We start from the raw sequence: 27,941 nt of genomic DNA on the forward strand, positions 1-27,941 counted from the left end.
CGACATGGCAGCGTTAGGGTTAAAGTGTTCTTAGTCAGCTCATGGTCTGACAGTGACACACATCACAGGGGTCGCGTGGGCATGTATCATATATTTACATTTACCTCGTACACTACGCTGTATGCAGGTGCAGACTGTTTCGCGGCATATGAAATCTTCAGCTCGTGATATGAATATCGAGGTCCAATACATGTATATGCCTTTTTCGATTGTTTCGATCATAATACGGATACTGGATTCGTCGGCATCTTAATCCTACTCTCGGGTTTCACCAAAATTACAGTCCTCTTTAGGCTGCTTCAATCTGGGATTTTGTCCCGCGTTAATGTGATACACCATGACGCAAACGAAAACGCGTAGATTCATATTTTAACAAATATAACCGTGTCGTCAGTCAACACTAAGCATTGAGTCATAACTTGATTCTTTTTCAAATCTGTTTTTAAAGTTTATAATTAACAGTAATGCTGTTTGCTGCAATAATGAATCATTTCTTTACGGTCGGTTCACATCTGTGTCGCTCTGCTCTCTGGTGTCCACAGTTTTGAGTGAGTGAGTGCGTGAATTAGCCTTTACGCCGCTTTTTGCAATATCAAGGATTGGAGCACCACAAATGGGTTTCACGTATTGTGTCCATTGTAGGGAATGTGACACGAGAGCGTCCAGAATAAGAATCGTGTTAGAATGACCTCCAGATTGTTCCATACTATGCCAGATTAGTATCTGTTGTTCAAGAAACAAACAGGAGCTCCAAAGGCACGTTAGTGTAGTAGCTCCTTGCCACTGCATACATTAGAGAGCAGTACATTCCTGACAAGTGTATTTTCATGTATTACGACGGATTATGTCTAGATTGCTCCACACGGTAACGGCTTACCTCACCCCAAACTCGTTCACCCCGGCACAGATTGACCCAAGGCTGTTTCACCCTGATTGTTTCACCCATTACTGTTTCACCCCATTTAGAGGTTGTTTCACCCCAGCAAAAAAATAATAATCATTAGGTCTTCAGACGAAAGTCTGGAAGACTTACTGTTATTATCCGAATATTCTTCTTCTCATTGTTATTTGTACAAAGTTCGTGACAGCTCTCCTGAACTAACTACTGGGTCGATTTTCATGAAACTTTCAGGGGTGCAGAGATGCAGTGCTGAAATTGATACATAGTCGACAAAATCCCAACTTCCAGCTTCCGGTAAGGGCAGACTACCCAAAATGTCAAAATCTTAACACCTCAATATTTCACAACTATAAAAGATAAATTGACCAAATTTTCACCCAGTGTAGACATCATCATTTTGCTTCGATTTAACGCATAGCAGAAGTTAGCCGCCATGATAGAAAAAACTGAAATTTTGTCGATTTTTGCGTTTTGACGGTGCTTGTGTTTAAAAATATTTTTCTCCTGATCGACAAACAGTACAATCCTGTTTGATATATGGTTGTAAACTCCACACTCCGGACTACAAGGCATGTCGATATCTTGAATGGTTTTGGAGTTATTGCCTTGGAATTTGGTAAATTTTACTAAGGCGCATTTTCATATTGTTCATAGAAATGTCACAACTCTGCCAGAACACAATGGATTTCAGTTTTGAAGGTACCAAATGGTAGATAATTGCAAGGGAAACATGATTGCTTCACATTATTATTATGTCATAATCAATACTGAAGTCACAATTACGACACAAACACAAACATTACCATTTTCACATTTCCGCTCGTTTTGACGGAGCCTGTGTTTCATAATCTTCTTCTGAACGGCAAATACAATCGTGTGTGATATATCGTTGTAAAGCCCGCACCCGGGACTACTTAGATTGCTAAAGGCATGTCGATATCTTCAAGAAATGTGGATTTGTCGTCTTTGGAAGTTGGTCAATTTTGTCAAAATGCATTTTCATAGGGTTCATAAAAATGTCACAGCTCTTCGAAAACACTATTTAATTTTTCAAGGTACCAAACTGTAGGTAATTGAATGGGGCACATTTTTGCTTCACAGTATTGTTATGTAAAAGGCAATAATTACGTCACAATCACGGCCCAAACACGAACATTAGGCCTTTTCGCATTTCGTTAGTGGTTAGATAGCTGAAGGAAGCATCAGTAAAATCTAGCAACAATCCCCACTTCCTGGTTTTCCAGTGCCCATAGAAATAGTTCCCTCTTTCACAGGCCGTAGCTCCGTTGTTCCTAGGTCTACAGTCAAAACAATTAGTGTTCTGGAATTGCCAGGATGTGATCTATCCAGCAGTGTGTTTACCAACCTGACTGTGACCGGAATACGCCAGCAGCATGGAATCAATGCCAAATTAATCTAAAAAATACTGTAATGGACGCTCCAAATAGAGTCCAAAGAAACAGTAGAAGCAAAGGTAGCCACGGGGAGTGTATGGGGAAGTCTGAAGACCGTCAGTATTGCCCAGGAGGGAATCCTAGTTATTATTATTATGTTTTACAGATTAAAGATAGTATGCAGCAGAGAGGGTTCGGGTGATCCTGGCACAGTCAGGCTGGTAAGGCTCATCATCAGCTCAGGGCCCTTGCCCTCTCTACACGCAGCCCAGACAGCGAATGGGACTTCTCCCAGGAAACGCTGCCTAGTCGAACCCACCAAGAACTTTCCGGAGAATATGAAGGCTCCCCAACACTGCAGCCTTCTGCATTACCCAGAGTGTCAGAAGAGCTGTGCTCCCGGTGGAGAACCCGGGCACTCTCTTGATCTGCGCCAAGAGATCAGGAGGTACCAAACCAAGGGCACCGAGAACAATGGGGAGCCTGACGACAGTGTACTTGGGATGCAAGCGAGACATTTCAAAGGCGAGGTCCGAATATTTATCATGCTTTTCCTTAATCTTGTCAATCACATTCCTGTCAAAAGGGACAGAAAATTCAATGATATATATAAATTCATTGGCTTTATCAAAAAGGACAAGATCAGGTTTGTTGGCTGGAATTCTCCGCAGGCTGTATATGGGCCTATTCCAGAGAAGTTTGAAAGGATCATTTTCCATGACGCCCTGGACATTTTCAGAGTCGTACCATGGATGGACCTCGGAGTCAAAGCCACAGGCATGTCGGAGACGGTAGTAAAAGCAACGAGCCATGCCATCATGTCGTTTAAGATATGCTGTTTGTGCCAAGGAAGGGCATCCACTGACAAGGTGTTGGACAGTCTCTGTGAATTCATTGCAAAGTCAACATTTCATATTAATATTCTCTTTAAGAATCACATTTAGGCGATTACGAGTGGGAAGTGACTGGTCCTGAGCAGCAAAAAGGAAGCCCTCAGTTTCACATTTAAGACCAGCCGACTTCATCCAGGCGAAGGAGTCGGTGGGATTGCTATTCTGTTCAACACACTGCATGTACACACGATGCAATGGCTTCTCAGAAAGCTTCTCCACAAAAGACCGACTCTGGGCCGACTTGGTGAAGGACGTCACCTGGTTTACTCCCATCGCTGTACCGCCCAGCAGTACGTCGCCATCAGCAAAGTCAACCTCAAATTTCAGATTCTGTCCAACAACTTTGGCACGCTTAAAATAGCTGTGGAATTCCTTGCTTTCATCATGAGTCTTCACATGCATCACCAGAGGAACATTCGATAAATAAATATGTGCAAAAGTACACAATAAAATTCTGTCATGAAGAGCCTCCACATTAATCAAATCCCGACCTCCAGAATTGATTGGCATATATACACGGTTAAGAGAGGAACGAGGGTGGTGGGCTCTGTTATCAGACATGATCCTTCTGGTCAGGCGGTCAAGACTCTGGATGTCTTGTTACGTCCAATCAACTACTCCAAAGGAATAGGAGAGGACTGGCACAGCAAAAGTATTGGTGGCTTTGACCTTGTTTCGAGCATTTAGCTCTGAACTCCAGATTTTCTTTAAACGAGATTTGTACTCGGCCCGAAGTTTGTCTTGAATCTGGGCATTCTGGAGCTTATCTCGAACTTGCATTCCAAGATAGGTGTAGGCCTGATCTTCCACAAGATGCTCAATAACTCCTCCCCCTTGTAACTTGACCGATCCATCATTAGTTACCTTGCCACGTTTCAAATGAAGAGTATTACATTTGTCTGCTCCAAATGTCATGCCAATATCATTAGAAAAGGACTCGACAAGGAGAACCTGCTCTTTCAAATTGGAATCCCCTTTGGCAAGGAGTTCGATGTCATCCATGTAAAGGAGATGAGTAAGAGGTGTTGGGGATCTGTGCTGAGGAGGTCCGGGATGGTAACCCTCCTCGTTATTGAGCAGAAAGCTCAAAGGATTTAGAGAAAGACAAAAAAGCAAAGGACTAAAGGAATCCCCCTGAAATATTCCCCTTTTGATTGGAATAGATTCCGAAGTCTGCACCTGCCCTTGTGAGTAGATCTCAAGTTGAGTCGACCAGCAACTCATTAAAGAGTAAATCAAGTAGTCGCTGAGGGAGGTCAATACAATGAAGAGACTTCAGAATCCATTCGTGAGGAACAGAGTCGTATGCTTTTTTGTAGTCAATCCAGCACATGGAGAGGTTGCGGTGATATGTTTTAGCCTCTTCCAAAATCATTTTCTGTACAAGAAGTTGATCCTTGCACCCCCAACATCCCTTTCTTGCTCCCTTCTGCTCTCTGTAAATAATATCATTGGAGGAGCAGTAAGATGACACGAGGTTTGTCAAACACCCTGTGAATATTTTGTATTGTGTATTCAAACATGTGATAGGGCGGAAGTTTTTGGGATCAGTCAAGTCTCCTTTTTTGGGAAGGAGTATTGTTCGACCTTTGCAGAACCATGGAGGAACATCACCTGTGTCCACGAGAGTATTAAAACAGTGTAGTAATGGTGTTTGGACACTGGGGAACAGTTTCCAATACCGGTTTCGAATGCCATCAGGCCCTGGAGCTGTATTAGATTTGGACTTTTTTATAACACTTTTCAGGCAATCTGGTGAGATGTAACAGACAAACGACCTAGTTACTTTCTCATGCATTGCATGGTAATAATCACGGACCCATGGTGCCTCAAGGTTACAGTTGCCGGGTACAGACCACAACTGTTTCCAGAACCTTTCATTGGCATCCATGGAAGGCCGTTTATCATGTTCACCATCACCCTTTGTTTTCAATTGCCTGTAAAAGTGCTTTTCATTATTTCTAAAAAGTTTATTTTGTTTGATAAATTTATTTTTCTTTTCCCATTTTTTCTTTCTTTCAGTCCAAACCCTTATTTTTGCCTTAAGGGAATCGACAATTTGGAGAAGTACCTTTTCTTTTGTTGTCTTGTATTGTAATTTTAATTTCCTCCAAATTGACTTTTGCCGTTTTGACATAGGACTCCCTGATGATCTTAACTTCAGGCACAGCTCTATCCAGGAAATGTATTTTCGAGTTTCCGTTAGTTTTACTTGAAACCGGTTTTTCTTTGGTGTATTGTTCTTAGTATTAGATGATTTTTCTTTGGAAACTGTGAAGTTCCTCCAAGGTTCGAGCGGCAGCATAGACACAACAATTAACTTCATGTAATGAACAGTCCGATGAAAGTTTCATAGAAATAATATCATTTAATAAATTGATTTCAGTTTTGGGAAAAGATTCATTTGTTTGTTTAATTGGCCTCCGATTTTCTAAAGGTATGCCAGATATTTCATCATAAATAGAATGAAACAAAATATACACAGGGTTTTCGGAAAGATCTGCAACTGAAGAAGAGGAAGAGTGAGGGTGTGAAATTTCGGGGCCAATTAGCTCTTTGTCGGAAGAGTTTCCATCAGCAAGAGGAAAGAGGTTGACACGGACGTCCATCAGAAGTTTTGGGTCTGCTGCCACTTGAGCATTGTGTTCATGCAAAGGTTCCTGACGGGCACCAGTTGTTGGTTGAACTGGCTCACGGGGCAAGAGATTTTTAAGCCGCCGGAATTGATCTCGGAGATTTTTCTCCGTCAGGTAAGCATACATGGGCATGGCATTGTCCCAATGCAGCTTCAGCGACTTGCCATTGATACGTGGATTTTCAGGCCACCCTGTCGCTCTCGCACACTCAAGTAGTGTGGTTTTAAGGTGGTTTGACCACACCTATTCTTGGTCGGGTTCTTTGCCTTCCCCTGGGGCAAGTCCCATCTCCAGTATGGTTAGTGTCACTACCGGAGGAAGGCTGACTGGGCTGCGGAGTTGAAAGATAAAATTCTTCTTGGCTATTTGTAACCCAGTGAAAAACCAGCTTCGGGGGGTCAGCCCTAACTGGGTGATGTACGTTCAGTTCAGGGAATAAAATTCCCCTATCTAGGCCCACCACGAAGAGGCGTACATCATCAGGCCCTTATTATTATTACTATTATTATTATTATTATTATTATTATCAACATACTATAAAATTCTTTCAATAGTTTATTGATCTGGGTATAGTGTCGAAACAGCTTTTGGGTTTTTTGGAATAACAGCAATATCGTAGTTGGACGATAGCAAGAAGCTGCCTTGGACAGGAATGAACTTGAGGAGAGTTCCTTGTCTGTGTGCTGTGTCCAGAGGTTAAGAAGCTTCTCGTAGAAATCTTGAATTTCTACCTGTTGTTTCTTGAAAGAAGACCATTTTCGCTTGGTCATCCTCACTTCTCAAGAGTGGCACGAGAATATAATATGGTAAGTCAGCATTAGATGAGTTATAAGCTTATGTCCTATGTGCCATCACACAGTAGCAGTAGCACTCACCCGATAGTTGTAAAAACATTGCCTAATAAGAAAACAGATTGAATCCTTAATACCATTTTCCATGTATGCTCAATTAGTTGGGTGAAACAACCCCTAATGTAGGATGAAATGACGTGGTATTCCCGTGAAGTAGAAGTTTGTTATTGCCTGTATAATCTCCTTCATGTTGTTCTATGGTGTGGATAGTTGTGCCTAATGTTATATGATGTGGATAGGTGTGCCTTGTGTTCTATGGTGTGGATAGTTGTGCCTTGTGTTATATGATGTGGATAGGTGTACCTGGTGTTATATGAGTGGATAGTTGTGCCTTGTGTTATATGATGTGGCTAGGTGTGCCTTGTGTTATATGCTGTGGATAGGTGTACCTGGTGTTATATGATGTGGATAGGTGTGCCTTGTGTTATATGATGTGGATAGGTCTGTCTGGTATTATATGATGTGGATAACTGTGCCTGGTGTTCTATGGTGTGGATAGTTGTGCCTTGTATTATATGATGTGGGTAGTTGTACCTTGTGTTAGATAATGTGGATAGTTGTGCCTTGTGTTATATGATGTGGATAGATGTGCCTTGTGTTATATGATGTGGATAGGTGTGCCTGCTGTTATATGATGTGGATAGCTGTGCCTTGTGTTATATGTTGTGGATAGGTGTGCATTGTGTTATATGATGTGGATGGTGTGCCTACTGTTATATGATGTTGATAGTTGCGCCTTGTGTTATATGTTGTGGATAGATGTGCCTTGTGTTATATGATGTGGATAGGTGTTGCTGGTGTTATATGATGTGGATAGGTGGGCCTGCTGTTATATGATGTGGATAGCTGTACCTTGTGTTATATGCTGTGGATAGATGTGCATTGTGTTATATGATGTGGATAGGTGTGCCTGCTGTTATATGATGCGGATAGCTGTGCCATGAGTTATATGCTGTGGATAGGTGTGCCTCGTCTTATATGATGTGGATAGGTGAGCCTGGTGTTCTATGGTGTGGATAGTTGTTCCTGGTTTTATTTGATGTGGATAGTTGTGCCTTGTGTTATATGATGTGGATTGTTGCGCCTGGTGTTAAATGATGTGGATAGTTGTGCCTGGTGTTATATGATGTGGATAGTTGTGCCTTGTGTTATATGATGTGGATAGGTGTACCTGGTGTTATATGATGTGGATAGTTGTGCCTTGTGTTATATGATGTGGATAGCTGTGCCTTGTGTTATATGCTGTGGATAGATGTGCCTTGTGTTATATGATGTGGATAGGTGTGCCTGCTGTTATATGATGTGGATAGCTGTACCTTGTGTTATATGCTGTGGATAGATGTGCATTGTGTTATATGATGTGGATAGTTGTGCCTGCTGTTATATGATGCGGGTAGCTGTGCCATGTGTTATATGCTGTGGATATGTGTGCCTGGTGTTCTATGGTGTGGATAGTTGTGCCTGGTTTTATATGATGTGGATAGTTGTGCCTTGTGTTATATGATGTGGATAGTTGCGCCTGGTGTTATATGATGTGGATAGCTGTGCCTGGTGTTATATGATGTGGATAATTGTGCCTTGTGTTATATGATGTGGATAGGTGTGCCTGGTGTTATATGAGGCGGATAGTTCCGCCTGGTGTTAAATGATGTGCACAGTTATGCCATGTGTTATATGATGTGGATAGCTGCGCCTAATGTTCCATGATGTGGATAGTTGAGCAGGGTGTTATCTGATGTTGATAGTTGTGCCTGGTGTTATATGATGTGGATATGTGTGCCTGGTGTTATATGATGTGGATAGCTGCGTCTAATGTTCTATGATGTGGATAGTTGTACATGGTGTTATCTGATGTGGATAGTTGTGCCTGGTGTTATATGATGTGGATAGTTGTGCCTAGTGTTATATGATGTGGACAGTTGTGTCTAGTGATATAATATGTGGATAGGTGGGCGTGGTGTTTTATGATGTGGATAGTTGTGTCTGGTGTTATATGATGTGGATAGTTGTGCCTGGTGTTCTTTGGTGTGGATAGTTGTGCCTGGTGTTATATGATGTCGATAGTTGTGCTTAGTGTTAAACGATGTGGATAGGTGTGCCTGGTGTTCTATGGTGTGGATAGTTGTGCCTTGTGTTATGTGATGTGGATAGTTGTGCCTAATGTTATATGATGTGGATAGTTGTGCCTAATGTGTTATGCAGTGGATAGTTTTGCCTTGTGTTACATGATGTGGAAAGTTGTGCCGAATGTTATATGATCTGGATAGCTCTGCCTGGTTTTATATGGTGTGGGTAGTTGTGCCTAGTGTTATATGACGTGGTTATAGTAGTGTCTGTTGTTATGGGGCTTGGATAGTGGTGTCTGGTATTTTGGGGCATGGATAGTAGTGTCTGGTGTAATGGGGCGTGGATAGTGGTATCTGGTGTTATGGGGCGTGGATAGTGATGTCTGCTGTTATGGGGCGTGAATAGTGGTGTCTGGTGTTATGTGGCCTGGATAGTGGTGTCATGTGTTATTGGGCGTGGATAGTTGTGTCATGTGTTATTGGGCGTGGATAGTGGTGTCATGTGTTATTGGGCGTGGATAGTGGTTTCTGGTGTTATGGGGCGTAGATAGTGGTGTCTAGTGTTATGGGGCCTGGATAGTTGTGTCTGGTGTTAGGAAGGGGGATAATTGACCACACAGTCCAGTGATCAACAGCATGAGCATCGATCTACGTAATTGGGATACGATGACACGTGTCAACCAAGTCAGTGGGCCTGACTCCCCGGTCCAGGTAGTCGCCTCTTCCGACAAGCATGGGGTACGGAATACCAATTCTAACCCTGGGGCGGTATTCATAAAGAAACTAAGATTTTTCCTAAGTCCAAACTTAAGTTTTTGAAAACTGACTTAGCTAATTCTGAGACTTAAGTTGCTATTCATAAAGCTAGTAAGTCAGAAACAAACGCCAGTGTGTTGGAAGGGAAGTTTGGTCCGGGCGTGACATCGGCGAAGCGGCAAGAGACGTGGCAGGTAATGTAAACATTGGGTCCGACTGTCAAGCTGTACGGGTTCAGGGGCGGTATTCATAAAAGAACTTAAGTCTGAAATATGACTTAAGTTTTTGAAAAAACTAAGTTTTTTACTATTTCTGACTTAAGTTTTGAGATTTTACACAAGTCATATTCAAAAAGCAACTTAGGCTTAAGTTTTGGTTATTTCTGACTTAAATCTTAAGACTGGGCAGGGGGTAGGCTTAACTGGAAGGTGTTTGACTTAAGTCAGTAAACAATATGGCTGCCGTAGCGCTGAGGCGTCGTTCATTTCACCAAAGAAGGCAAAGTCTCGTTGAATACAGTGATGAAGAATTTATTCGGCGATACCGTGTAGATGGGAATGGCATTAGATTCGTCGCCAGTCTTAATAGCGCACTGGATGCCCCACAAAAGACGGTCATCACACTGAGGTACTTTGCCATCGGAAAATTCCAGTTGTGCAATACGGACGATCAAGGTGTCAGCCAACCAACCATTTCCAGAGCTGTGAATGACTGCATACGAAGTTTGTCATCTAACAGGATTGTCAAACAGTTCGTTCGCTTCCCCCTACAACTTCGTGACATCAGGCGTCACCAGACCAACTTTTATCAGATTGCAAACTTTCCCGGACTTGTGGGGGTGATCGACGGAACGCACGTTCAGATTAAAGCCCCAACAGTAAACTAAAATGAGTTTGTAAACCGGCATCACTACCACAGCATCAATACACAGATCGCTTTCGACAGAGAAGCCAGGATAATTGACGTTGTCGCTCGGTGGCCTGGATCGACACACGATTCACGCATATTGACCATGTATATAGCTGCATATTTTCAGTGATTCATACATCTTGTAAAATTGTAATTTATTAATCATAATGTTGCCATTTACCTTTGTTACCTTGTCAATTTATTTGTATTATTTAAATACAAGGGACACCACTCTATGTTGCTGATCACAATCGGCAACTTTACACGGAAGTTTACATACCTGCTGTAGTTTTTAAAGAATTTATTTCTGTTATTTGTCTGTTACTTATTTATTCTGATATTTGTCATTTTCCAATTACAATCGTGACATTGTCCATTCCCACTTCAACTTGATAAGGTGACCAGCTGCGTCGAGGAATTGAAGGGGTGATCTTCTCCCAGAAGCAAGTTAGCTCTCTAAGTGTGTCCAAGCGACTCTCCAGGTTTCGGTAGATCCTTGTTGTGGGGCGGACAGCTGCTCCATGATCGATCTTTCTGTGTGCCAGTCTGTTCGCTGTTTCCAATTTCTTTATAGCAATGACGAATTCATATATGTTCCGGTGATGCTTTCTGACGAGTTTCCTGAAGCCGTTGTGAAAACCCTCCAAATGATTGTTGGTTCTGGGTCCTGTATGTTCATGCTGGTCATGTAGTCGGTCATGTACACTGTTTCAAAGTATCGATTTTAAAGGGTTAAGTTTTAAAGCCTATTAGTAATTTACAGTGAGAAATTAACTACATGTCATCATTGCTTTTACAATTTAGCTTGTTCATTATGTTATAACCTTGTTTGAACTTCTAAATTAATCCTCTTTACTCAACTACATATCTTTATAACAACTTAGTATTCCACAGTGAGAAATTAACTACATCTCATCATCGCATGCATTAATCCCTGTCGTTTCATTTTAACCCTGTTTTAACTTCTCAGGGGATGCACTAATCCTGTTTACCCAACTACATAGAACAGTATATATCAACAGTCGATCAAGACTCAGTGGGTCAGGTTCATTTTAAGAGTGGGGGTGCATTCTCTAATCCCAATTCGCCTACATTGTTTTTGTAGGCGAATTGAGATGTAGGCGAATAGAAACTAAACCCTCCGCCGTGATATTGCTGGAATGTTTCTGAAAGACGTGCAAAACTAAATTTACGCATGGGTATTGTCTGGTGTCGATGCTGTGGAATTTCAGTGATAACACGTGGATGGGCTTCGGTATCTTTCATTCTGCTTCTGAACGCGCCATGAATATTTACACTAATTGCATATAAAATCGAGACGGGCATTCTCACTCGGAACGTACAAAAGTCATCATAAACTTATGATTAATAGCGAAACGAAATAATACTAATATATTACAAATTATTACAAATATGAAAAGGATTATTAAAATCTCTTTTTGTTAAAAGTTATTCTGCAGAAGACACCATTTCATAAAAACAAATACTAATAGTGTCAATGAAACAGAATATTAACTTGATACTTGTTTAATTGAATCTCAAAATGGAAGTAGTATGCGCAATATTACAAAAACAGATGTATACCATACCGCTATCATCCAGGTAACAATACAGACAAACAAGTGCAGAATCCTATCATTGAGAAAACATTGCCTGACGTTCCATGACAGGCTGACTACCCACTGGCGGCCTTCACAACTGGGCGAGGGGGTTAAAATATTTTCGTAGCATTTTCAACGAATATCGAGCAAAGCATACGTCACCAGAATAATGCCCATCTTTACTCCAGAGAAGGAAAACTGGAACACGACTAATTTTTAAATGTTTTTGGCTTCAAATTTTGACTTGCGAAAAAGATTTCTTCTTTAAGATATTTCATATTTACATGCTTAATAAATGATATGATATAAATGTTTTACTGTATATCTCCTTTAGGCGGTTTTCAGACACAAAAGTCGCATTTACATGAAATATAAACGACACACACCCTGTTTCACACCGACATGAACGTTGAAGTTGCATGTCAGGTGGATATTGTCACGAAATTGTACACACAATACATGGAACGGAACAAATAAATATCGGTAACATCATTATTTTAGCACATGTGTTGATAATCGCCCATTATGTCCCATATCTTCAATCTATTAATGGTAGGTTTTAGCGGAAATGTTGTGAACGTCTATTAAATAACAATTGAAAACGTTTAGATCCATATGAATGGATTTAATGATAGCGTTTATTATTGCGCCTATATTGGGCCTCTCGACTGTTGTTCACATGAAGGCCATGCATTATGCATTTACATAATGAATACCGCAATTGCGCAGTCTTTGTATACTCACTTTTCTTATTAAACTTGCTGTTTTGCTACGTTTACCTATTCAGAAATGCAAGTGTTCTTGCGTTCCAACGCACGTGTGATCGCTATGATTACGTAACGCTCTGTTCGTGATTTTTGTGTTATACGTTTTTTCACATTTCTTACGTCGGCCCCCACGACCAAGTTCAATCAGTCAACGTGCCATTACATTGTGCAGGACAGATCAAGAATAATGTAGGTGTCAAGTTTCTAATTTTGTTGAATATATCGATATCATTTGAAGCTGAGTCTGACTGCAGGGGAGTTCCTGGACAAAGCACGGAATGGTATACACATATACTTACATATTCTTTATACATAAATTCCACTGATGATATGTCTACATGTCCTGCAATTCAACTATGACCACAAAAGCCAATCTATCACTATCTATTTAAAACATACAACTACACCGTAAGGTCTTTGAATGAGGAAACTCTATGGCTGTCAACGTCTGTAATATGGGGAACATCACGTTTCGGAGCATATTACTCCTTAATCATAACTCACCATCTCGTTACATCAGTGTCTTTGCTTGTCGGAGGTATATGTCGGCAGTATGTGTCGGGGTACATGTCTTGAGTATGTGTCGGGAGTATGTGTCGGGGTACATGTTTTGAGTATGTGTCGGGAGTCAATGTCGGAAGTATGTGTCGGGGTACATGTCTTGAGTATGTGTCGGGGTACATGTCTTGAGTATGTGTCGGGAGTATGTGGTGCTGTGTGGTCCTGTGCATAGCGCTTAGCTCACAAATTGGTGATGTTAAGCAACGATGGGCGCGGAGAGTTCTTGTATGGGTGACCGTGTTTGGCAGCTTGACTCCTGAGAGTTTTTAGGTATTCAGTCCTGCCCCACGACGAAGCACATGTGAAGCTTCAGGTCTCACCGTAGGCAAGTGAGTTTGTTCTTAATTGCTTCTGTTCATCCAGCAGACAATGGGTACCCGGTGGGATAGGTCATGTGATTATAACCTTCTAGCGCCTAACAGGCAGCTTGGGTTTTCCGGGGTAATAATAATCACATTGTTTGGGTGCGTCGAGTCTGCATTATGCGTGGAGAAATGCGCATGGTACATGGACTATTTCTAGCAAAGTATATATCGCATATATTTTTACGAGGGCAGTGGTTCTCAGTTTACCTCACATGGTAGATATTCATCGTTGTACCAGTAGCACTAATTGGAATGGAACTGTACGTGAATATGATATAACCCACAGATGAGCATCCGAACTACATGTAACAGCTTTCACAGAAAATATTTCATTTATATTAATCGTGTTCATAAATCCCTAACAATACCGCAGCACCATTTCGTAGCAAAACAACAGGTGATGTATTATTCACATTAGTCACCCGCAGTATTTGTTGAATAACAAAAGACCTTAATATAAGCAATAACTCTTCCTGCCTGAAACATACTCAACTCTTTAACCTGTCCATCAAATACATGTTCGACGACGAGCATTGGATCAGCTCGACCAGCTCTATCAGGGAATCATATCATCACAATGAAGTGTAGCGAATTGGAGACCTATACCATCTGGTTCCTACCAGATAATGATGATGGTCATACCAGCAACTTATGATGGACATGCCAGCAACCTAATAGTCTGTTGGTCACACCTCTTGCCCACCGCGATCATGTCAGCAACCCATGTTGGTCGTAGCCGCAACTTATCACGATCATGTCAGCAACCCATGTTGATCATACCAGCAACTTATCAAGGTTATGGCATCAGCCTTTCACTGTAATACCAGCTACTTATATAATCGTCACACCAGCAAGATATGTTGGTCATACCAGCATACTAGGTTTGCCATACCAGAAACGTATGATGTTAAGGTGGCAACCTAAATTGCTGAATTATGAGGGTTTCCCTGATTTTTCACAGTGTGTTTGTATTAAAACATTTGGGGGCGTGACCTTTTGATGACCTGTACTTACACCCGTGAGTAACCTGCATGTGACCTCTGATGGGTCACTGTCTAAGTATCAACGTTCACCTAGCTGGACAATCTCTAACACCTTCTCGTGTTGTACAGTGTTGACTTGTTATCAGCAGCGGTATTCAGCCATACTTCAGGGTGGCTGCGCTGTCTATGAGGCTGTGCAAACAGACTAAATGCCTTCAGCAAATCCCCACGTTAATGGTAACCATGTATGCAATATTGGATTGTGACCTGAGTTCAGATACTAACAGATGAATCAAAGAATATTAGGTCGGTGCATACAATCAGAAAAATATCTATAATTCATTGAATGAAAATATCTTTATCATACAGTACTTGGCAGCTAGTGATATAATTCTTCGAAATCGACATAGTGTAAATCAGTACTCGCTCGGGTGAAACGCATCTGGTGTTTTCCGTTTCCGTCTGCCATGAAGGGGCGGTGAAGTAGCCTAGTGAAAGCGTCCGCTCTTCACGCTGAAGACCCGGGTTCGATTCCCCACATAGGTACATTGTGTGCGATTTCTGGTGTCCCCCCCCCCCCCCATCCCCTGATATTGCTGGAATGTTTCTAAAAACGGCATAAAACTAAACTCACTCACTCACTCTACCATGAGTTATATAACCATCTGCGACACTCAAACAACAACCGCCATTGTGCTGCTTGTCGACATGGATCTATACCAGATATAAAGTGTAAGTGGTTATCATTCATTTGTCTTATGTTTCTAGCATCATGTCATTCACTGATATAAATGACAATATCGGATCAGAATATGGTCAATCATGTTGGTGTAATTACAGGCTAAATCAGTTTTATTCGACTCAAAATGGTCGGAAAACAAACGTATGATGGTCATACAATAACCTAAATTGCGGAATTATGAGAGCGCGGTGGGCGAACTGGCTAAAGCGCCAGGCTAGTGAGCAAGCGAGCTTCAGGTCGAGCCCTGGACTGGATCGAGCCCACCTGTGACCGGGTTTAAAAGAACTTAGAGTCAACTTTGAGTGCAGACTCTTTCAGTGTTGTCACAACCCCTAGTGTACAGTACACAACCCTGTGCACTTAAAATAACCCCCGAATCCGTTGGTATATGACCAGATGGAGGCCACTTGAATACGTGCAAGCACCTAGTTGCGGGTGCAGCAACGTGCAGTGAACTTGGACAAAGTTCTGTGACTATGTGTCCCAGTCCACCGAGCTGTGAATGGGTACCTCGTAAGGATGGGAATGCCACAATAACTCGGTGCACCTAGTGGCTGCAAGAGTTGTATGATCCCCAGGGAGTTGAGATTAACAATACGATGTGCCGTTCAGATTGACATCCAGTGAACGAGGGAAAAACAAAGCGCCTTTGAGCTGAGCTGGATATTGGCACTATACAAATGTTAGTATGTATGTATGTATGTACGTTGACTTTTCACGTTGTGTTAGCATGACAACATCTGGTACAGGCACATCTGTGACACACATGCCCGTGACAGACACCGTTATATGAGTCAGACTCATCCCAGGTTATTCAACAATTGTTATTTTTTACTGTGCCTAGAGCTGCGAGGTTGACACCAGCTGCAGTACACCGTCACTACATTACACACTGTTGATGAAACTCGTTGTCTTTACAAATGTTATTATTAGTATTTTTAGAATTATTAGTAATGTATAATAGAATATTATAACATACCATGTGCTCAACATGCCTGACTGAATGAAACGTAAATTAACATATTTGTATAGCGCCGAATTCCATCACACAAGGACAAAAATCAAAGCGCTGACAAAAAAATACAAGAATTTATGAAACATAACGTTGAAAGAGGGTAGTTTGTAGTCTGTTTTTGAAGAGAGGCAGAGTTGGTACTAGTTTTAGATAAGGAGACAAAGAGTTCCAAAGGGTAGTAGCTGCATACTGAAAGGACGTCGCACCTAATATGATATGTCACAAAATCAGACATACAATTTTTTTTAACGTAAACCAACATAAGTTCAGCAAAAAGTATTTAAAACTCCAAAAATAAAATAAAAGTTAAAAGGAATTTGCTCAGACGTTTAATTTAAGGATTAGGAATATCGATGATCTGATATGATTTAATGATGGTCAAATCTCCAATATTCCTTTCCACCGATCTACCTACCAGACCTAAACAGAGAGATCAGGGAAACAGCCTCGTTTGTTGCATGTTCAGGCCTTTCGATAAAGCATCAATTTTACCGCTATGTCAATCGAACTCCCAGCCTTGTCTTTGGTGTACACATTTTACAAGTGATGTCGACATCACGAGGTTTTATCAATACACAAAATGGATTTGCACTTAAACTGGCTCTTGTTTATATCAGTGTGTTTCATTAATAATTATCAATACACACAACATGGATTTGCATTTAAACTGGCTCTTGTTTATAGCAATGTCTTTTATCAATAATTATCAATACACAATACGGCTTTGCACTTAAACCGGCTCTTGTATAAATCACGGTGAACCCATCCCACACCATTACTGAGCCACCACCACAATCGTTCTGTCAGCAGCATGAAAACGCTCATTCCGTCCACGCCACATTCCGTTGCGACTGTCAAGGAGGTCCAAAGTGAACATAGATTCATCTGCGAATATACACCTGGAACTTAATTAAGCACCCCCACTATTTTCTGGATGATGAGAAACAAAACTTGCTGTTACTTTTTCACTATTCCAAAGATAGTGGAACCTTAGCTATTGTAAAACATACGATCTATTGGCAAATGAACAACAAGACAATGATTCCAATTCGTGTTGTTTTAATAGCGTAACCAATGTGATTTGGTCACTATTGATTTTTGATGAAAATAGTCACTGAACAAGTATGGTCGTAGCATTGTCAATGACTGACTATTACAAGAAATGATACACAAGGAATGTCACATGTTAACATCTGATGGGTCTGGCATCAGTATCGGGTGTATCCCCCACGTGCTTTGATGACAGCTTGAATCCTCCTCCTCATGCTACTGGTAAACCTTCTGATACGATCAAGTGGCAATTGCCGCCAATCTTTCATGCAAAGCAGCTTCAAGCTGTGCAAGATTCTGGAGAGGGGGTTCTCTCAACCTCACACGGCGTCCAAGAAAGTGCCAGATGTGCTCCAAAGGATTCAAATCGGGGCTCATTGCTGGCCAAGGTAATGTCATGATAACCTCATTCTGGAGATGTGCGGTCACAGCACGTGAACGATGCGGCCTGGCGTTGTCGTCCATGAATATCGGGTGAGTAGCCAACGGGTGGTTGTCAAAGTGAGGCATGACAACTGGATGGAGAATATCCCGGATGTACTGATGACCATTAAGATTTCCTCGGACATTCACCATTTGAAGTTTACAGTTGTGTGAAAGACAACCTCAGATCATAACCGATCCTCCACCATAAGGAACAGTAGGGTGGATATTCCTGGGCACATAAGCAGTGTTTTATGCCTCCACACTCTCATTCGACCATCTGTAACGTGGAGGAGGAACCTGCTCTCATCTGACCAGTGGACCCCCCTCCATGTCCTCAGGTTCCACTGCCGACGGGCCATACACCACTCCAGACGTCGTCTCTTATGGAGATCAGACAGAGCAGGACGTTTGATGACTCTTCTGGACCTCATACCAAGTGCCCTAAGGCGGTTTCTGATGGTTCTGGTGGGTAATTTTCTGTAGGATAACCACAGGCGCTTCAAAACCGAACTTCTGGCAAAGTGTTCTCGCCTTACCAGACGTGCCAGGCTGCGATCATCACGGGCCGCTGTCTTCCTGGGTTGTCCAGGCCTTGGACGATCTCTCACATCTCCAGTCATCTGATGTTTTCGGACAAGTCGGCTGATGACCGAGTGACTGTAGCCCAGTTGTCGTCCAATAGCTTTGAAGGACATGCCTGTTGCATGCATGCCGACAATTTGCCACCTTAGTGCTTCAGAAAGTCTTCTCCTCGCCATTTCAGTATTCATTAATGGAGACAGTTACAAATTTGTCTGCTTTTATACCCATAAATTGCATGTCAGAGAAACTTAATTTGGGGAAAAGTGTGGGTTGTATGCTTCACGTGTACAAGGGATGCGTTGTGACGAGTGCACAGGAACTGAAACACCTTTTTTGACTACAAGAGATGTGTTGTAATACAGAGATATCATTCATGTTTAACGATGGTTAACAGTTGCTCTACTATCATGAAATATTTCAGGGGGTGCTTAATTAATTTCCAGGTGTATATATCCTTTACCCAACAACGATTGACCCTGCGCTGCCGGTCTTGTCAGTAACGACGACGTCTTGACTTCTTGTAGTAATGTCACGGTCCGTCAATTGCGGGAGTGAGTGAGTGAGTTTAGTTTTACGCCGCACTCAGCGGATAACATGTCGAGTGTATGTGGGTTTCATCTGTGTAGTGAATTACAAATAATCTGTCCACTCTCACACCCGTAACAGTTGTTATAATGAAATATTCGTGTGTGTCAATTTTCGTCTTTGTTAACCAGATCGACGTCTGTCGTCATTATTTGTCTGTCGATCGTAACCTGTTAAGTACTGACGTAACGAGTCGCTCGCACCCTTGCTCTGTCTCGTTCCAACTCCCAGCATGTCAAATTCACGTAACTGTGTCTGACGTGACGCTTTCTCTAAAACTGATTAATTGAAATCAAAACAACATGGGAACAACTTTCAGTCTGTTTTTATTACCAAGAATGTACGCCAACACTCTTGTCAGGTTTCACTTTAAAATGTCAAATTTTACCTCGACCATCACACACGTGCACATCATGACAAACAGCCGCATGAAATTCATAACACGTTGTGAATGGAATAAGTAATATTTTCTGAATCAATATACTCTCGTACAACTTGGTTCCCAAATAATATTTCAAAATGGAATATCCCCTACATTTTTAATATTTTATTTCTGGACTGAAACTATTACAAACTCTAAATGATCTTGGTTTCAGTTATTGTGGAATGAGTCTTGTCCTTGTGTTATCTGAAGCAATGTTTCAACCGCTGTGAGCTGCCAGTGTACTAGTAACTGGCTATGCTAGCTAACGATATATTTTAAAGGCTCTTCTGGGTGATTTTATACTCGAGTCTCCATCCTCGGCCATCACGCGTCGTATTTAGGATGATGAGTACAATACAATGATGAGTAACTGGACAAAGACAAATACTCCTGTGCTATGTATATCAACGGGAATAAGCAAATGTGCTTCATAAAAGCTGGTGTGACTGTAGTGTTACTGAAAATAACCTCATGTTGGGTCATTTGTGTGATTATCTTTTGATCGTAACAAATGCATTTAACCAAACCCATTCTTGGTCACAGGAGACAGAATCGGTGGTGTACAACCTATTTCATAATGTCTGTAACGCGAGTGCCCACTATTTGTGCCGATGTGGGCGAGGCATCAGCGATACATTTGAGGCACAAGATGGTCAAACCAGCGTGGGGGATGTTGCCATACACTGAGTGCAATACAAAAGCGTTCTCGGATGGTTTTGATCCTGTCGTATGCATCCCATCGTCTCACTCTAGATTGTTTTCTATTGGGTAGAGTCCCGGAGAATCAGCAGGCCACGACAGAACCCTTGAATAGTGCGTTACAGCATGAGCAATGTGGGTGGTCAGTATCCACATTCAACTTGACGTTACACTCATTCATTTAAATCAGTGATAGAACATAGGTTTTGCTTGCTGGCTGTACCTATATACATGCAAGACCCAAACAAATCAGAACGCATCCCATGATGATTTGTTTATTGTTCATGAATGTGATTCCTTACCGATTTAAAAATGATGATCTGTATATACCCAGTTAATTTCAGGGTTGCCGTTCTCGTTCCCACGTGGGAATCAACACACAGCAAAGAATTCCCAAACGACAGAAAGTTGTCAGCGAATATAATGGAAATTGCTCTTTTTATTAACAATGCCAGTACATCTTTTAAGCAAAACAGAATCTGTTTTCTCGGACATTCTGTGGTGTTTGACGTGTTTTTATTTTACTGTATATACTGAAATGGACAATTAGCTTGTATCTTAACGCGTGATGTTACCAACAACAACTGCTCAAACAATTTCTGTTGTTTTGTTTGCTGTTTAACTCAGCACTTAGCGATATTCCAGCTATATGACGGTATTCTGTAATGATTAAGATAAACAGCAACATCAGTGCTGCTGGGATACGATGACATAGATACTTAGTTTGATAATAGGCTTAATATTAAGGAACAAAAGGAAATACGTATATATTATGCTTCAATATTACTTCGTGAAAACGTACACTGTTCCCTAAACGTGGCCTAAAAAAGAGGTGTTAATTGTATATATGGGAATTTATCTGGCAAAGTGTTACTGTGTGTAACAACGATAGTCTATGTGTTAATTCTCATATTGAGTTATTGTCATAATAAATATTTCAATCTTTTGGGAAACAACAAAATGCGTGTTTTGTCATTTATCATTGTTGGTGATGAGCATGATAATTTGCCACATACAGTTGAAATCAAAATTATTCAACCCCTACTTCAAAGTCAGAATAATTTTGATAAACATGACATATTATTTAATTTACAATTGGGGCATTTTAAAAAATGTCATAAAAAATTTACTCAATTTTGAATTCTAGTGAAAAATGTCTAATGGAAGAAACTTGACACATGGTGGGCACAAGTTTGCTGTGATTTCAAGAATATGAACCCTGATCATATAAGTGTTCTATAGGTTTGTTGTCGCTCATGTTCCAGACTACTCAATACACATTTATAAATATAACTTTCAATCGATGTTGAAAACGTTTGTGATACAAGCGAGTCCGGTAATTCTGCGCAGCTGCAATAGTATACTTTCGTATCGAAAGTAAACATCGCCTGCTACCACATTTACGCTTGAAATCGGGACATTTCTATAAGGGACTGGCTTTTAATCACTAAAGGTAAGTAAATAACAGTAATTGGCAGAAAAAATGAAACTTTGTTTTCTTCAGACTTTTAAACCTTTTTCTTCATTATTCATAATTGGATTTAATATGAAACACTCTTCCTTACATTGATGAAGTGATTTTTTTAAATAGTCTGTCCCTAATACGCTTCCATACTTCGGAGATCCAGCTGGATGTTATGCGCATCAGTTGCTGCGCAGAATTACCGGACAGCATGCGATGTCGTCAGAACGCCGGTAAGGTCAACCGTATGGCATAATGCAATGTTAGAATCTTAAAGTCGTCGATAAAACTTATATTTCTAGGTAAACCAGCATGTTTAGTCACGTAAACCTCAAAAAATAACAGACGTTAGTTGTCGTGTTGCGATCGATGTGCTTAGGTGCGCTGAATTACCGGACGGGATTGTACAACTTCAATACAACCCGGAAGTAACACTTACTTGGCTGCGATTTCATCCCATTCCCATATTTTGGCCGTGTAGGTGACTGTTGACGAAAACGGGCAGGACAATTTACCCTGTCGCGCCTTCACTTCGTCAGCTATCAAATTTATCTCGGAAGGAGAAAAGTTTGAGTGCCGGTTACGCTTCCGTATGACTGACAGCTCGGACATTGACATTGTTGTCGTCAGCAGGTGCGAGCAGGGGCGGTAATTCACGTGATAACTAGGGACGCTTCCGAAATCCAGCTCTGAAGAGTTCAGCCTTAGTTAAGGTTACGGCTAAGGTTCGCGTCCGAGTTAAGGTTGCCCTAAGGTTGTTTTGTGCAACGGGCGTAACTTTTTCTTAAGGAGATCGTAACTCTAACCTTAGTGTTTGAGGATGACCTTAGCTAAGGTTGTTTTGAACAACGGGTCCCAGGTCAACACAGTGACGTCTTACCGGAAGCAGGCTTTCGGCTTGAGGTTACGGTCATCGGAATTTTAGAATAGGGTCCGTAAGTAGGTCACGGCACTTCGCGAGACCTTAGGACTTTCGGTGACAAACAAAGTTTCATACCTTTTTGAATGGTTTCATTTTTGTCAGTTGACAGTAAGGAACCAATAATCATTGCAGGGATAACACATTTCCGATCCAATCTTAAATAGACAACTATTACCACTGTCAATAGCTGTGACATCCAAGAATAGTTGTACATTTGGTGCGGTCTAGTAGGGTCATATTTGGCGGTCGCGCAATTTAGAAACATAACTGGTTCTTGAATAAACGCTTGCAACCGGAAATCTGGTACCCGAAGAAAGCTAGGCCCCGTCTCTTATATAGCAAGTTGGCGCGCGCAAAGGGAGACGGGAACCAGACTTACAGGCCCTATCATATTCCGCCAGTGACAGTAGATAATTCACATAGATTGGCTGATGTATTGCCAATGTGATTAAAATAAAATCTAAAATCATTCAAGGGCCGTTGGGGAGGCCGAATGGCTCGTCACGCCAAAGACTTGGGTTCGATTCCCCACATGGCTACAATGTGTGAAACACATTTCTGGTATCTCCCGCCATGATATTGCTGAAATATTGCTAAGAACGGCGTAAACCTATAATCACTCACTCACTCAAATCACGAGACTCGAATCATTTCACAGGAATTGATCAATCGTAAACTCATTGCAAATACCTGGCTGAGAATAAGACATTTGGTAAAAACAGAATAATATCTGACACACAATATACAAGAAGCTTTAATCCAGCTTGTTGGTCGAATGTCATTGTCTGATTTGTCTATGCGAGTTTAGGGGGGGAGTACGGACTGAGTGTAAACTACATGAACAGCTTTATAGTTGTAAGGTATTTCATCATAAGTTCCAGTTAAAATCCGTCCATATCATGAACATATGCGCGTGAATTACAATGAAAGATGATACCAGGTGTTCGCCAGAAGGTGCGTGTATCCCGCCCCCACAGGCTGTATCCGTCACAAAACCACACAAGAAGAATGCTTCCCAGAAAAACAGAAATATAAATGGGAACATGATTAACGTCGAGCGTTTTCAAATCCTAGATATCAGTCTGCACGTGTTATTGAGATATTGAAAATATTGAATGGTACTTATTGTCCAAATGTGGGAGGGAGTCGGCAAACTAAATACCAAAGATTGATATTTTATTGGGCGATTTATAAAGCCTTTATTGTATTGATGAAGTATGATTAATGTGGATTTGTGACTCATTATCATTTATCTTGTGCAAACAAAGTACACATTTTAGCAGTACAGCATGACCAATATATTCACAACATACATCTGACTAGCACCACCCAGGGCTCCAAACACCTCCAAAGTTTCTTGGGTCAGAACCAGGATCTCCATCAGGATAATTGGCTGGCACCATAGTCCTCTTGTACTCCTCAAGCCTGGCTCGCAACTTCGCCACCATGTCCGGCATCGTGTGTGCAAGGTTGTTGTGCTCAGTAGGATCCTCTGGATGTGTGTCAGAATATTTGGTTAGTTTGGTTGGTTGGTTTGTTGTTTAACGCCGCACTCAGCAATGTTCCAGCTATATGGCGGCGGTCTGTAAACAATCGGAACAATTCAGTGATCAACAGCATGAGCATCGATGTATGCAATTGAGATACGATGGCATGTGTCAACCATGTCAGCGAGTCTGACCACCCGATCCTGTCAGTCGCCTCTTACGACAAGCATGGGTTGCTGAAGACCCTTACCAACCCGAATCTTCACGGGCATGTCTTTAGGGAAAGACAGTTCTACGAAAATAAAGCACTCATCATGATGCTGCATTCATTTTTTAATCTGCCAGTGATCAAAGATCTGGGTGGGATGAGGAAAAAACTTGAAAATCACAGTTGATTCTCCAAGGTATCAAGTGTATAGTAGGGCTGGCTAAAATGAACGATAATCGGAAATTCCGTCGATAGGAAGATGATTGATGGTAATCGATATGAAAATTATCGATAATATCGTACATCAACTTATAAATTTAGGGCTTGTTTGTAACTTATGTTCAGGACGTTGTTAAGTCTTCGATATTTATCGATAATCAATCGATATTATCGATCTCTATGATCTATATCGATAGCCAGCCCTAGTGTATACCATTATGGTTCGATCATAAGCACGAGGCCAATCCCAACACATAGAGAAGATATGTTAACAGCAGTAAATATAAGTGCTGCTGGGTAATATGTGCTAACCACTTCGGAGATCCTTGAAAGATACATGACCATCTACATTTACGGTGATTAATTCCATACCTGGAATGTTGAAAAGTTGAACTGGGTCATCTCCTGTGAAGTAAACTGCTTCTTCATAGATGTCCTCTTCGGTTCTGTTCATGGGTTAGTGCCAGCCATCCGGATCTCCAGGGTAAACCAGGATCAGCTTGTAGTCTCCCACCCTTATACATATCATGAAAACATCTCAACATCAAATGGGCATATCTTTGCTGCAGCGGTACTGGGTCCAGTGGCAAGTGATATTCAAAACTGCATCAATAATGTAACTCTGCATTGATGTAAATCGTACAGACAGTTGACAGCTTGCCTATAACCTAAATGGAGAACAAGACACCTTCAAATACCTTATTGCAGCATGTCCTTCCTCTGGAAAGTCGAAGTAGTCCATGTTGTAGATGAACTCCGTCCTAGATGAGGGGAGGCCATTTCGAATAGAATCCCACTGGCTCATTCCATCAATGGTAGTTACTGTGCCCACATGTTATATTTATGAAAGCAGTTTATTGAACAGAACACATTGAATCTGAATGTTAGTCACTGGTTACAAGTGTTAAAGTGTTATTTTGTAAATGGGAATCTGCCTACCTGGAGCAGCAGACACTAAAGTGGGCTTCCAGTCGACAGCGTGGATCATCCTATGTGGAGACAGTAGGGATTAAGACAGAGAAAAACCTACATGACTAAAGCCTGATGACAACATATCCCTTACCTGTAGTTTACAAATACATCCCCACTGAGGGGTATAAAAAAACATACTTTTGAATAAACTAAAATCAAATTAGTTACGTGAGAGTAAAAATAGGATTTGTGACTGTTCTGAATATATCCCATGGTGTTACCCATCGTATGTCGTCCCATTCTTCTGGAGCCCAGCACCATACATGAAGGATGCCCCCTTCGTGCCCCCCTCCCAGATCGTGTACTTCCCTCCTCTCAGAGGCCAGTTGTTGGAATACGCTTGGAGATGGCCTCCATTCTGAATGATCAAAGGTTTATTGCAAGGGAGTCTGACATGATTAGCAGTTGGATAAAACATAACGCACCTGTTATTTTAAGAAAATGTATTTACATGATTTTACAATAAGCGTGCACATTTATAACTTCGACATATTCCTGACTCATACCGTTATAATGGAGAATATGTGCTATTCCTTATGTATAACCAAGACCTGACTAGTTGCATGCGTGTGTTTCCCTTTTTCGTCATCCAATTGCAGAATCCATGACTTGATCATTATTGACTACGAATACAAAAATGCTTTTGCAGAATGACAAAATCTTATATAATTCTGTTGGTTATTGGTAGGTAAAGAACAAGCAAGGCTGATTACAATTAGTCAAAATTTACAAAGCTCTCCACCGAGCTCTGTTTTCGAGTATCATTCTGTACAAACAAGTTCTCCCAGTTGACACTGAAACTAAACTTACATCTGCAGTGAATAGAATTAGAGTATTTTCAAACAAGCCCCGATCCTTCAGGGCTTTGGTAACATAATATAATAAAGTATGATGGCCATATTGATAACAGTGTTAGAAGCTAAACGGAATCGTCGCTTTCATCGCTTGCTTGATAATGGTGTTAGAACCTTCACCGAAATGTCGCTCTCACTGTAATAAAGACGTTGGTCACCCATATATTGTTAATCTGTCTTTGTCAGACTTACTTATATGGTTTTCTAAGATTTAACAGATAATAGACTGTAACGAAAACGACAGAAATTAACGTGCATACCGCTGTACTTTCGTCGCCCTTCATTAATCACGTTCGGATACATATCTTCATACTTCTTTGGCACCTGTAACATCCAACGTAGAGATATATACATAGGTAAACTGAACACACACAAGCGTCTTGTTAACTACAAATGAATATCATCCTAACAACTGTTTTCATGGATGATTCAGTGTCTAATTCTAATCAGTTATGTATGAAACACTGATTTTTGTCAGAATTTATCCAACCGTGAAAACAGACATACATGGGGCCCCTCTGAAAACAGCGTCAACACTAATTGAACTGGTGACAAAGTTAGAACAGGCTTTCTGTTTCCAGAAATGATGTCGACGCAAACAGGTGCGGAATATCAAAGCAGTGCTTTTCATTACCTCAATAGGAGAATGTATGCTCTGATACGGGAGATACATAAACAGCGGCTGTGATACATCATGACGATGGATGATGTCAACGGCTCTCTGGCCGAATGTGTTCTGAAATACATGATAAATATCAACTAATGCAATGGCCGAACAAAGAAACGACTCCCTTGTGAAGTCCATGTATCACAGAAAGTGTGCATTTTTTACAAATATAATCGTGATAAGTAAAACAATGGTCAGCTGAGGTTTGTGCAGTTTCAGCCTGCATAAGACTTACAGCAGAATATTCTCCAGTATAGTTTCTTGCTGGAAGCTTATTATCCCTGAAGTCCAAGTAATCCCCTGATGAAAGAAAATGAAATATTTCAACTATTTAACATCTGCTTAAACTATTATACATTTCGGTTCAACGTGATGTTTTGAAATACACGTACCTAATGGAACATTCAATACTGCCAAAATCATACGCACCAGTAGAGTGAGTGAAATAGTCTTCCCCGGCAGTATAATAACCAAAGAAGTATCAAAGCCTCGGTATGGTGGGGTGCACTCCCACTTGCAATAACCAAGATGCCATCTGGAATAATAGTGCTCATGACAATTAAGAAGCTTCAAAATAACAGTGATGATACTCAGATGCGTTCTTCGGGGTATCTGGAAACTGCCCCCACCCTTTAAACCCAGAAGTCACGATAGCATACATGAATGAATCCACTTACGTTCATATAGAATGACAACAGTTCAAATAAAGATTTAAGTATCGCATCCATTCTACATCTTTGTTTTTATTATTCCGTGCATATCTAATACGGTTTTCTTTCCGTTGTGTAGTATAATGCTTACTTTCCGATTATGTGCGTTGCATAGCCGAGTTTCTTTAGTTCCTGGGGGAGGAATGTAAAATGCTAAAAATTGAAAATTATTTTCACAGACACATGGGTCTAGGTCCAGGAACACGATGTTGCTGGGAATATTCTTACACCTTC

General features: G+C 41.1%; 1 long non-coding RNA gene across 1 annotated transcript; it reads right to left on the reverse strand.

Moving 5' to 3' along the window:
* Positions 1–27,000: 27,000 nt before the first annotated feature.
* LOC124269172 lies at positions 27,001–27,475 on the reverse strand. Its single transcript, XR_006896450.1, has 3 exons — positions 27,427–27,475; positions 27,233–27,297; positions 27,001–27,066 (listed from the first exon to the last, which is right to left on the reverse strand). It is a non-coding gene; the product is annotated as an uncharacterized LOC124269172 (long non-coding RNA).
* Between the last annotated feature and the right edge of the window lie 466 nt (positions 27,476–27,941).

This window comes from Haliotis rubra, unplaced genomic scaffold (assembly GCF_003918875.1).
Source record: "Haliotis rubra isolate DU_JTF1 unplaced genomic scaffold, ASM391887v1 Scf1426, whole genome shotgun sequence".
Classification (NCBI taxonomy): Eukaryota; Metazoa; Mollusca; class Gastropoda; order Lepetellida; family Haliotidae; genus Haliotis; species Haliotis rubra.